The 12,018-nt window shown below is 43.1% G+C and overlaps 1 long non-coding RNA gene across 2 annotated transcripts in view; it reads left to right on the top strand.

Moving 5' to 3' along the window:
- Positions 1-8,678: 8,678 nt before the first annotated feature.
- The window catches only part of LOC148148032 (uncharacterized), a 105,036-nt gene continuing 101,696 nt past the window's right edge, over positions 8,679-12,018 (top strand). For both annotated transcript variants that reach the window (XR_015759291.1, XR_015759290.1), the window contains exons 1-2: positions 8,679-8,723; positions 9,362-9,468. This is a non-coding gene — a long non-coding RNA (uncharacterized LOC148148032). The remainder of the gene's footprint in view (positions 8,724-9,361; positions 9,469-12,018) is intronic.

Genomic DNA, 12,018 nt, shown 5'->3' on the forward strand with positions numbered 1-12,018 from the left:
ATTTCGGTACAAACAATTGAGATATGCATGAACCCAAAGTCTAAGGGGAATAGAGCCATAGGGGTAGGGTAAAACATGCTTCTCTATAATAAAGGACGAGACATCTGCTGCTACGGATTGATAAGACCACTCACATAGACAGAGTAGAAAAACAAGTCATTGACTGATAAGACTACAGGGTAGAAAAACAACTCGGGAAACGTCTGCTGCAGACTTTGTGATAAGGGATGGAAAAATACTGACTGTTTAGAATGTGAACCGCGTGACTCTTTAGAGCTATAGAGGGGAGGGACTTGTCCTGTATTTAATCAGAAACATTGTTAGCCTCGGAGCGCCTTTTTCTCAGAAGGGTGCCCAACTCTGCAGGCTTGCTAATAAAACTTTGTTTTCCTGAATTTGTCTAGAGCGATTATTGAGAGGCGATATTCGTTTCTAACACACCCCATAACCTCCCTCCCCCATTCCAGTGGACTTACATGCTTCCCGTACGGCTGCCACCATCATTTTTGTCTTCTGTTTCTCCCTTATTACATCCCTCTGAACGTACACCTTCTGTGCTTCCCGTAATAATTCTGCAACATCTTTTTCAGCCCAATCCTCCACTTTCTGTAATTTCTTCTGAATGTCAGGCCATGACTTAGTCACAAAGTGCAGCTTAAGCATGCCCTTGCCTATTTCTCCATCGGGGTCTAAACCTGAATACTTTCGCATGGACTCCCGCAAACGGTCTAAAAACTCACTCGGGGATTCATCCTTTTTCTGTCCAACTTTGAATGCTTTCGCTAAATTCCGCTGTTTGGGCACGCAGGTTTGGATCCCCCTGATTATAAGGCTTCTGAAATCTGTCATATTTGCCCGTCCCCCCGCATCGTTATGATCCCACTGTGGGTCCTCTAAGGGGTACTTCTGCTCTCCACGCTGAGGGCCGTCCTGATGCTCCCTATCCCAAATGGCCATTGCACTATTCCGGATCATAACAATTTCATCGTAATTAAATAGTATTCTCATCATGGCCTGCAGTTCAGCCCATGTGTATATACTGGGCCCCAGAAATTGGTCCAGTTGTATTCCCACACTGATGGGGTCTCCAGTAGACGGGGTAGTTCGTTACGGAGTTGCCGGATATCCCCAGAATTTAAAGGTTGTACTACGAACCCAGTCCGTTCGTTCCCAAACGGCACCTCTCGTAAGGGGTTCAGCTGTTCAATATTGTCACTCCTCCCAGCTCTCAATTCCTCTTCTCGGCCTTACCGCATCTCGAGTCGGACTGATTTCCTAGTGCCTGGGGTGGGTTCTGCGCCCCCTCCTGTGCCCCCCCCCCCCCCCCCCAGCAGTCCCTGCCTCACTGGTCGTAGCCTGCTGGGGATCGGATTTATCCGTCGCAGGAGGGAGGTCCACGCTGGAAGCCTGGTCGTGCTCCTGGTCGTGCGCCTGGTCGTGCGCGGGTGGTATATACGGGGGCGGGGCAGACGGTGGCAAACCGTCGGTGAGGATGTCCCAAGACTTCTGGGGCTTCCTCGGGTCTGTTTGGAGAATCAGAGGATAGAGATGCGTGGGACTCTCGCCGTCGCCCGCCAACCAGGCGGCGGCGTATTTGCTCTCTTCTGGGTCAAACGGTTGTTTTCTGTTAACATATACATGTAGGATTTGACACACCCAGTCTTCATCAGACCCATACTCGGGCCAAATTACCGAGGGGGCGCGGATAGGTTCCTTCCATATAAAACAACAATATTTTATCATGGTCTCTTTCTTTAAGTCCTTCGTTCTACTACTGTCCGTCCATAGACTTAACTTCGACCTAATGGACTATCGGGGGGTATTTCTTTCCCATTTGCAGTCTTCCCTGACTTCTCCTTAGTAAATCTAGAAGTCTGATTTCCTATGGTCTATCTTCGGTCCTGGTCTTAAACGCCGAAAGCTTTTTCACAGATGACCGTCAAACCACAATTTCCCGTGGTTTATCTTCAGTCCTGGTCTTAAACGCCCAAAGCGTTTTCACAGATGACCGTCAAAACCACGCGGCCAACAAGGAAGAACAAAAGAAACTCTCTTACCTTGATCCGTGCACGGAGTTGTCTGGCCTTTTTAAATGTGTGTACCCCCGTGTATAGTCACTAACCGGTCGTCCCAACACTCGTCCGTGTGTTCCTTTTCCAGGATTCAAAATTATTTTTAAATAAGCTGGGTCACATCCTCTCTTGGCCGACGGCCGACGGACCAAGCTGATCAGTCAGAAGTATAAATATATACTAGACGCGTCTTTGTTGTGATCAGGCTTGATCCGTGAGCCGAAGAGACTGCCCCCCCGGCAATAATTATTTCATCCCGGACGAGCCCCCAATTGTGCGAGATAAGCGGCTGTCCAGCCCCATCTCCGGCACTTTTATTTCCCTTCCCAGGAACAAAGACACGGAGGAGTCTGTCCAAAACTTTTCATTCAACTTTGCAAAGTCGGGTGCAGTGCCTCGTGGGTACACACATGAATAATTATCTCCACACATTATATACACGTAAATGTGGGCTGGGTCTCCTACTGCTGTCTTGACCAACGAGTGCTAGGGTTCCCCACTGTTTTCCTTATTTGGGTTCTGGTGCCTGCGATTATTTTGTTACTCACTTGGCCAATCAGTGTTCGAGTTCCCCGTTCTTTCCTTATATGGATGATGTTGTACAACTGTGGTTAAGGGCCGTCTCTCAACTATCGAGGAAAGCTGTTACAATTGTTTCATTCATAAAAACATGGGGGAGGTCCGGCAACAGTTTCGAGTGTCTGCTTGTGTTTACTATAAGGTAGAAAAGACTAAAATGCAGCTAACCGTTTAAAAATTACACTACCCCCTACAATAGTTCTATTTGGTGTTGCTTGCGCTGTTTGGCGTGCAGGTTGGGTAGCTTCACCAGGTTAGCACCACATTTTTATGTATGCCTGGTATTGCTCCTGGCATGCTCTGTGGAACTCTCCATTGAACTAGGGTTGATCCCCTGGCTTGATGTTAATGGTTGAGTGGGGGTTATACCAGGCCATGAGATTTCAGATTGGGCTGGAGTACACTTCTGCTGCTGTTATTGGCCCACAGTGAGGCGGAAGTTGCAGGGTCAAGAGGGCTGATTGCGTTGTTGTATTTTCCAGTGCATTGGTAGATGTAATGTGGTCCATCAAGTTTCATTCCTTTGTTGAGACTGTGCAGTGATTAATACAATGAGTGATTTGGTGGGAGTGTTGAGTGTTGTCAGGAATGCAACTTTTAAAATAAGGTTTTGTGATTTACACATGAAAGAAATGAAACTATCATGGTATTCAAACAGATGAAAGACTCAACAGGCAATCAAGGTATTTTTCAATGGAAAATTTCACTTACATCACACTATAAATTTTTGCTATAAATTCTGTGCCATAGAACTGTGCCCTCCACAATCACCTGATGAAGGAGCGGCGCTCCGAAAGCTAGTGTACTTATAATTACACCTGGTGGACTATAACCTGGTGTTGTGTGATTCTTAGAACATTACAACACTACTAACAGGGCTGCATATAAACAGGCTCAGTCCAGTTAATCAATACATTCGGAAGGATTTCCTCCAAGTTTGATGGCACAATATTAGTCAAAACCGTCAACTTCAACCTGCAATGTTGCTCTTAACAAAAACTTCAGTCTGACACAAAGCTCCCCACCCCCACTGCAATGTAGGAACTGGGCCCGGCCCAGGAACTGGAACTGGGACATTTGTGGACTGTGATCTCAAAGGAAGCGAGCAAACACAATTCTGACAGATTAGTCCTCAAAGGTGAGTAGCAAGTTTGAGACAAGGCAGGTGGTATGCCATCTTGCACTTAGCTTAATTGCATTTCTTATTTACAGTCGTGTTTTCCAAAGTATAAAGAACTGTGTTTTTTTTTCATGGTTGGGGAGTTTTATTCTAGTTGATCACAGTTGCCCCCTCTCGCTCCCCAAGTCAAATCATAGGATCGATAACAAAACAATAAACTGCAGGTGCTGGAGATCTAAACCCCAGAAACAAAGTGCTGGAGAAACCTAGCAGTTCTGAGGGCATCGGTGAAGAGAAAAAATGTTACATTTCAACTTCACTGACTCTTCATCTGAAAGGACAAAAGGTCATGAGACTTTGAACTTACAATGTTTTATTCCCCTCAGAGATGCTGCTGGACCTGCGGTTCTCCAACATTGTGCTTTTTATATTGAACTTTATTTACAAAACAGATTGGAAAAATACTGATCTGCAAAAGTGAAAAGTTCATTGTAAACCTGAGCATAGTGTCTACACTTGAGTTACAGAAGCACACCTCAGTTTAAAAACAAGATTTAACTCAAAATAACATTCCATCTGAAAATTAGCCGAGTTACACCAGTAATAAAGCTCATCCACCCAATGAGACACTTCAGCACAACATCCTGCAGTGTTGCACACAGCCACCTTTACCAAAGAATGATCACATGTCACAAAATTGAAGGCCAAGAGCATGTCTCTTTAAAGGAACTGAAGTCAAACTCAATTTTTGGAAGGATTTTTATTAAACCTGATTGAACATTTAAATCTCAGAGCATAATCTTTGCTTTTTTTAAACAAAGTTTGTTGGAAAGATCCCACATCTTACTAAAGGTTCAGTTCGGCCTGATACATAGAGCCAAAGGTCAAACAAACATCACACTTTCCATTCACTTCTACAAATTGTTTGTAAAATCATGTTACATTAAAGAACTGAACAATAAATGTCATTGTATACAATAAGAGTGAAGCCTGTGACAGCAGATTTAGCTTTGGAAGGCAGTGTGTGTGCTTTCTAAATTCTGGGAGCACTTTGGGAGACTGCTCCCAGATGGTGATAGTGAGCATATCTGGAATGCACCGTTTAGATTTGGGAATCCTTGGGAGACAATCTGTGGTTTCAGTAGTACTTGGCTTGTGTTGGTGTACAGTAAGCAATTTAAAAAGTTACTTATGCATTGTTGGTGACTACCCGAATGGTATTTAAATCTGCCAGGTTTCCTTTAATAGTGTGAATGCATCTATTGTAAATATTTGGAATATTTCAGAACTGCCTAGTGCTTGGCAAATTCACGGGGGACAAAAAAATCACATTTGAGTAATTTGAAATTAAGAATCCAAGAGGACTTAACCACTGAAGTATTCAATTCAAATAGTTAAATGGAATGCTCACATTTAAAATACCTGTTATCCATAGGAATGGATGGACTGACAGAATTGGGATCAAATTCCTGACTGGGGAGTGTGAAATGTGCTTTGATAAAGTCACCTGCATTTACCAACAATAATTTGGCAAGCTCGGAAATTTAAAAAAACAATACGAGCTTCATTGCTGCTCCAGTCGGGTCCCAAGCTCTGTGAAAAAAATAACAATGTTCAGGTTTATTGCATACACTCTGAAACACGTGTTCCTTCTACAGATCCTGCAAGTTTCCCCAATGAGCATAGTCCATCCAAATGATGTTGCTAACTTTGGCCAACTCATTTCTTTCCAAGACTCGAAAACCTGAAGAGTGACCAGAAGCAATTACTCCAACATATGTGTCAACATTACTGACGAGGATTTTTTCCTTCAGCATTGACTTCCATATATTCAGTGCCCAGAAAAGATAAAACGCTTGTTACCTTTTATAGAGCAATGATTCAATGGAAGTAAAACGCTAACCTTTTCTTGCTTAATAATCAAGCTGCCTAAATTCTAAAAATGAACACTTCTTAATAGTTCACTAGATCATAACGAAATATTTTGTGCAAAACAAATCACATGATACATAGTTATTCAGATAACAAAACAAGTTTGTTCATTGAAGAACCCAGAGGAAAAGGTCATGAAACAATGTGAGTTCAAAGTTTGTGCGAAGATTTGTAGCTCGGGTGCTCGTTGCTGTGGTTCCAGCTTGGCGAACAGAACCACAGCAACAATGTGAGTTTGATATACCTCAATCATCATTTCAAGTGCATTGTCTGCATAAATTTTCCTTTTCTCCTCGAAGTATTTAACGTCTTGAATAATTGAGAGAATGAAGTCACAGTTGTACAACACAAAATCAGACCCTTCAGTCCAACTTGCCCATGCTGACCAGATATCAAAAATTAATCTAGTCCTATTTGCCAGCATTTGTTCCATATCCATCTTAAACCCTTTCTACTGATTATCAGTTTATTTTTCGTTATCAGCACTTGAAATACTGACTTTTTTGTCTCCCAACATTGGTTAAAGAAATCATTCATTCAAGTTAGTTTTGTAATCTTTCACAAAGAAACAAGTGAGAACAACATATAGCTGAGTGCAAAACAAAATACTGCAGCTGCGCGATACCTGGGAACACGCTAAAGGTGAGGCACTGATATTGCACAAGTTTGTCAGCACGGTTTCAATTACTGACAATCATTTAGTAATGTCTTAGCCTTCAGATAGTTAAGGTAAATGTGAGATGTCTGAATTTCATGAATTGGTTCCTATTGCACTTTGATCAACAAAAAATATTCTTGGTTTAATCTACTCAAAGAAGAAAGTGACGACCAAAGATGCTGGACATCAGTATGGAAAAGTGTCATGCTGGAAAAGCACAGCAAGTCAGGCAGCATCCGAGAAGCAGGAGAGTTAATGTTTCGGGCATAAGCCCTTCATCAGGAAACACAGGCTTCAGAAAAATAACTGGCATAGACTTATGCCAATACATACGTAGAAGGGTCAGAACATGTTACTATCATATTAGAGACTAATTTCAGATTTGGTACCATTCAGTGCAACATTTCGGTATGATATTTACATATGTACCTAAAAGAGAAGTTGTCTAAAATTACAAGCTCTAGAATGATTATAGGATTAAACCTGGAAATAAAGCTGGTGAACAAGAATGGCAAAGTAAAGTCCCATCAGTATCGCCTTGGGCAGTGTCAAGTAAGAATTTGAGAGCAGAGTTGCCACTTTGGTGTAATCTTCAGTCTGGCCAAATTGCAGCAAAAAGCTGTTCAATTTTATCTGCAAATTATTGAATGCAAAATCCTCCTTGCTCAATAATGAGGCAGCATTTTGGGACGTCATTTTTAAAATATATTATTTTCAAAGTTACTCACAATTAAGAGTGATCATTCACAGTATGAAAAGGAATTAACAGAAAAAAAACATTATAACCCAAATTCAGAGTCACAAATTCATTGATTATTGCTTGGGTCCAGCATTTATAAGTAATCTATTTTTTAAAAATAAATACAGATACATTTACTAACTATATTGGAGTACAGTCAAGTTTCTTAATGAACAGTGACAGGATTGGACAGAGTCCGCATGGATTTAAGAGAGGGGAATCATACTTAGCAAATCTACTGAAAGAACCTACAGAGTCGAATATTAAAGTAAGAAATTGTAGGACATTTAGAAAAGCTTATCATTAAAACATGATAGACTGGGGTTTGTGAAAGAGAAACTATATTTGACAAATTTGCGACTGTTCATTGAGGAGATAACAGGCAGGGCTGATAAAGGGTAATCCAATTACGTTCTGTGTTTGGATTTTAAAAATGCAAATGATAAGGTGCTACATAAAAGTTAATTGCACAATTTAGGAGCTCATGGTATCAGGGTAATGTATTAGCATGGACTGAGGATTGGTTAACCACACTGGCTGTTGCTGAGTCCTCACTTGGAGTACTGTATATAATGTTAGCTCCCATATTTAATAAAGGATAAACCACATCGGAGACCATTCAAAAAAGATTCACTTAGCTGCTTCGAGGACGAAAGGGTTGACCTATCAAGAATAGATAAGCAGGGGTGATCTTACGGAAACAAGGTTCAGAGGAGCTTGAAAGGGTAGATGTTGACTAGATCTAGCACTAGTGAAGTCTCAAACCAGGGGACATTACATAAGGGAACATTCATTTTAGAAAAAATAAAGATTTTTTTCTCTCAGTGAATGGCTAGAATTTTCTCGCCCAAACAATTGTTAAAGTTAAATGTGGGAGGGGAATGGTTGGGTTACTCTTCAGAGGGTTATTCTGGCTTGTTGGGCTGAAGGGCCTGTTTCTACACAGTAGGGAATCTATGATTCTATCTCAAATTATTTTAAAAGAGGGCAGATAGATTTTTGAAATATTGAGCAGTTGAGGGCTATGTGGATCAAGCATAAAAGAGGTGTTGAGGTCTGGGTTGGCCAAGCCATGATCTGATAGAATGGGGGAACAAGCTGGAGGGAATGAATGCCCTCCTCCTGCTCCGATTCCTGGAGGCTCTGTTTCATGTATTTTTTTGTTTCCAAAGAAGAACGTGATACAATGTGCTAAAGATCTCAGATGTTGTGAAAATGGGCAGTTTATGTACTGATTTCAGATGGCACTGATTGATCAATCACAGCTATACAGTCATGAGTAGGAAGGTAATTCCCTCCATGAATAAAGGAAATCTACTGCACAGCTCATACAAAGGGAATTCTTACCCTCAGTAAACTTTCCCATCACATTATCCAACATATCAGCTAAAGCAGGACACACTGCGCATGCTCGAGTCAACAAAGCGACCCCCGGGTGATTGATGTCAGCACCGGACCAATGAAAGGACGGTGGGCGGGACTGGATGACCGAGCGGGATGTTGGTCCTCCAACCAATCAAAGTGAATGAAGGGCGGAGCTAAACTAAACCATGTGATCACCCTCGCGCGCGGCGCAGAGTCGCTGTAATGAATGTTCGGGAAGTTATGGAGAGAAAGGATACGGTAAGGAAAGAAATAAACAGGGAAACCGGAGAAAAACTGTGTTGCTACGAGCGGAGAGGCTCTACAAACAAATTGTGCACGTCGGAAAACACAAATTTGAACGTCCCAATTCCTTTTTTGCAGTAAACGGGGAATTGCCTCAGCGCGGCTGCAGGCCTGAGTGAGCGCCGCCATCTTTATTTGGGGCAACGATTCTCTGTACACGTGCGGAGCCGCCATCTTTGTAGGGGGCAAGGTGCAGCCAGGCGCATGTGCAGCCTTTCTCTGGTATAGAGTCATTGGGATCATAGCAGCCCATACTGCTCTGATTCACCTCTGGGCTCCCTCATGACCACTTTGTCAATATCTAGCTTCCTCAGTCTCGAACCATGGGTGTATTTTTGGTCTGTTTACTACTGTATTATGACTTTTATAGACCCTTTGTAAATGAGTTTTTCACTGCGGCCCAGCCCCTGACCATGTGCTGCTCTATTATCAGATTACTTTTATCTTGAATATTTTTGACAGTCAACAATTCTTTTTTCGAACAAGCAAGTGTATTTTCCTTCCATTTCTGACTATCAAATTCTGCACCATTTTCATTCCCTGTAACCCATTTTGCATTCCCTGAAACATCAACTGTGTTTCTCCTTCCACAGATAGCAGTGATTAATGCCAAAGCCCTGTTGCTTGTGGAGAGGGTGATGTTTGACTTTCTTGTACAGCTGCAGTTTGTGTGCTGAAGGTGTTCCTACAATGTGGTTGGGTAAGTGGCATGATAGATTATTCATTCAGCAACAGTGATGATTTGAAAATAATGTCTAAATCAGCAATAGTTTGTATTTTTATTATCATGCTTATAATTTCACAAAAGTACTATTGAGAACTTTAGTCATAAGACCAGAGAGGGAGATATTAGGTCAGGTGACCAAAAACATTGCCAAAAAACAGGTTTTGAGGGATGTCTTAAAGGTGGAAAGCAGACCTGTGAGGTTTTGGCTGTGAATTTCAGACTATGCTGCTTCAGCAACTGTAGAAACATCCACACAGGTGAAGTAATGAATTAACAAATGGTTGGGAGTCTTGAAGAAAATGGGTTGTCGAGGTGTCAAAATGTGTGTGGTGCAGGGAGCGAGGGATGATCACAGCCAGGAATTAAATCAAGTGTGAGAATTCTAAATTGAGGATATTGGCCAGGTGCTGGCAGGTGAGACTAGATTGGGTTGGGGTGTCTGGTCGGCATGGACGGGTTGGACCGAAGGCTCTGTTTCCTTGCTGTACATCTCTATGGCTGTATGCTGTTGATTATAATTAGGAGCCTTTTGATGAATCAACAAGCAGAGATTTAGACTTTCTTGAGATGACAGGGAGGTTGAATGTGGGAAGCTGGGCCTGAGTGTGTTTGGAAAATGAAGTCTGGAGATAACACAAGGTGGATGAAAGTATATGAGCTGAGACAAGGGTGGAATCAGCTAGAAATAGTGGTCTTGGAGTGGGCCTGAGTTATCACACTCACCTCACCTCTGGGATACAGCTGGTTGCCAGATTGTGAATCAGGGCGGTAACACAATCGGGAGCTGAGTGGCCCTGGTGGAGCCTAAAATGAGTGTCACTCAGCTGGCTGTTGCTGAGCAGCTGCTGCTTGGTAGCCCTGTTGATGACATCTTCCATCACTTTACTACTGATCGAGTGTGGACTGATAGAGGGAAATTGGCTGGGTTGGATTGCCCTGTGCTTTTGTGTTGAACATCCCTGGGCAATGTTCCACATTGTCGGTAGATGCCAGTGCTGGAGCAGTATGTGGCTTGGTGGGTGGCGAGTTCTGCAGCACAAGCCATCAGTATTATTGCCAGAATATTGGCAGGGCCCGTAGCCTTTGCACTACTTAACCATTTCTTGATGTTATTCAAACTTAATCGAACTGGCTTAAAATTCTCATCTGTGATGTTAGAAACCACTGGAGAAGGCTAAGATGGATCATCCCACTTTGCACTTCTGGCTGCAGATTGCTGCAAATGCTGTCATCTTATCTGGTGCATGGATGTGTGAGGCCCCTCCATCAGTAAGGGTGGGGATATATGTGATGCTTCCTCCAGTGAGTTGTTTAATTGTCCATCACTGTTCACAACTGGGTGTGGCAGAACTGCAGAGTTCCGATATGTTCCATTGGATGTAGGATCACTTAGCTCTGTTGCTTGCTACTGATGCTGTTTGATATGCAAGTAGTTCCGTTTGATAGCTTCACCAGGTTGGCACTTCAGTTTTAAGTCTGCCTGGTGCTGCTCATGGCATGCCCTCCTTTCCTGTCCATTGTGATGGGTGAGAGCAGGATTTACAAACCCATGAGATTACAGATTGTGCTGGAGTACAGTTCTGCTGCTGTTGATGTCCCACAGTCCCTCATAGATACCCAGTTTGAGATCCTACATCTCTTCGAAGTCTGTCCCATTTAGAACGGTGATAGTGTCACTCAACACAATGGAGGTTTTTCTCAACTTTAAGGCAAGACTTTGTCTCCAAAAGGAATGTGTGATGGTCGCTCGTACTGATACTGTCATGGCCAGATGTATCTGCAGCTGGTCAATTCATAACAATGAGATCAAGGATGTTTTACACTCTTGTTGGTTCCCTCACCACCCGCTGCAGACTCAGTTGAGCAGCTATATCCTTTAGGACCTGACCAGCTCAGTCAGTAATTCTGTTGCAGAGCTCGTCTTGATTATGGACATTGAAATCCTGTACCCAGAGTACGTTTGACACCATTTTATTGCCTGAGTGCTTCCCCCAAATGTTGTTCAACATGAAGGAGAACTGATCCATCAGCGAAGGGAGGACGGTACGTGGTAATCGGCAGGAGCCATGAGACTTCCTGGTCTCCGGAGCCAATGCTGTGTACTCCCAGGGCAAATCCTCCCAGTCTGTACACCACTGTGCCACCACCTCTGCCTGGTCTGTCCTGCTGGTGGGACAGGACATATCCAGAGATTTCAGGAGAAAGTGAAGACTGCAGATGCTGGAGATCAGAGTCAAGAGTCTGGTGCTGGAAAAGCACAGCAGGTCAGGCTGATGAAGGGCTTAGGCTCCAAACGCCAATTCTCCTGCTCCTCGGATGCTGCCTGACCTGTTGTGCTTTTCCAGCACCACACTCTCGATATCTAGGGATGGTGATGGTGGTGTCCGGTCATTGTCTGTAAGGGATGATTCCATGAGTATGAGTATGTCAGGCTGTTCCTTGACTAGTCTGTGAGACAGCTCTCCACATTTTGGCACCAAAAACCATATGTTAGTGAGGAGGACGTTGCACCATTGAGAGGGC

This window comes from Chiloscyllium plagiosum, unplaced genomic scaffold, assembly GCF_037043375.1.
Source record: "Chiloscyllium plagiosum isolate Xiang-an unplaced genomic scaffold, Cpla_swu_hap1 HiC_scaffold_14, whole genome shotgun sequence".
In the NCBI taxonomy this organism is placed as follows: domain Eukaryota; kingdom Metazoa; phylum Chordata; class Chondrichthyes; order Orectolobiformes; family Hemiscylliidae; genus Chiloscyllium; species Chiloscyllium plagiosum.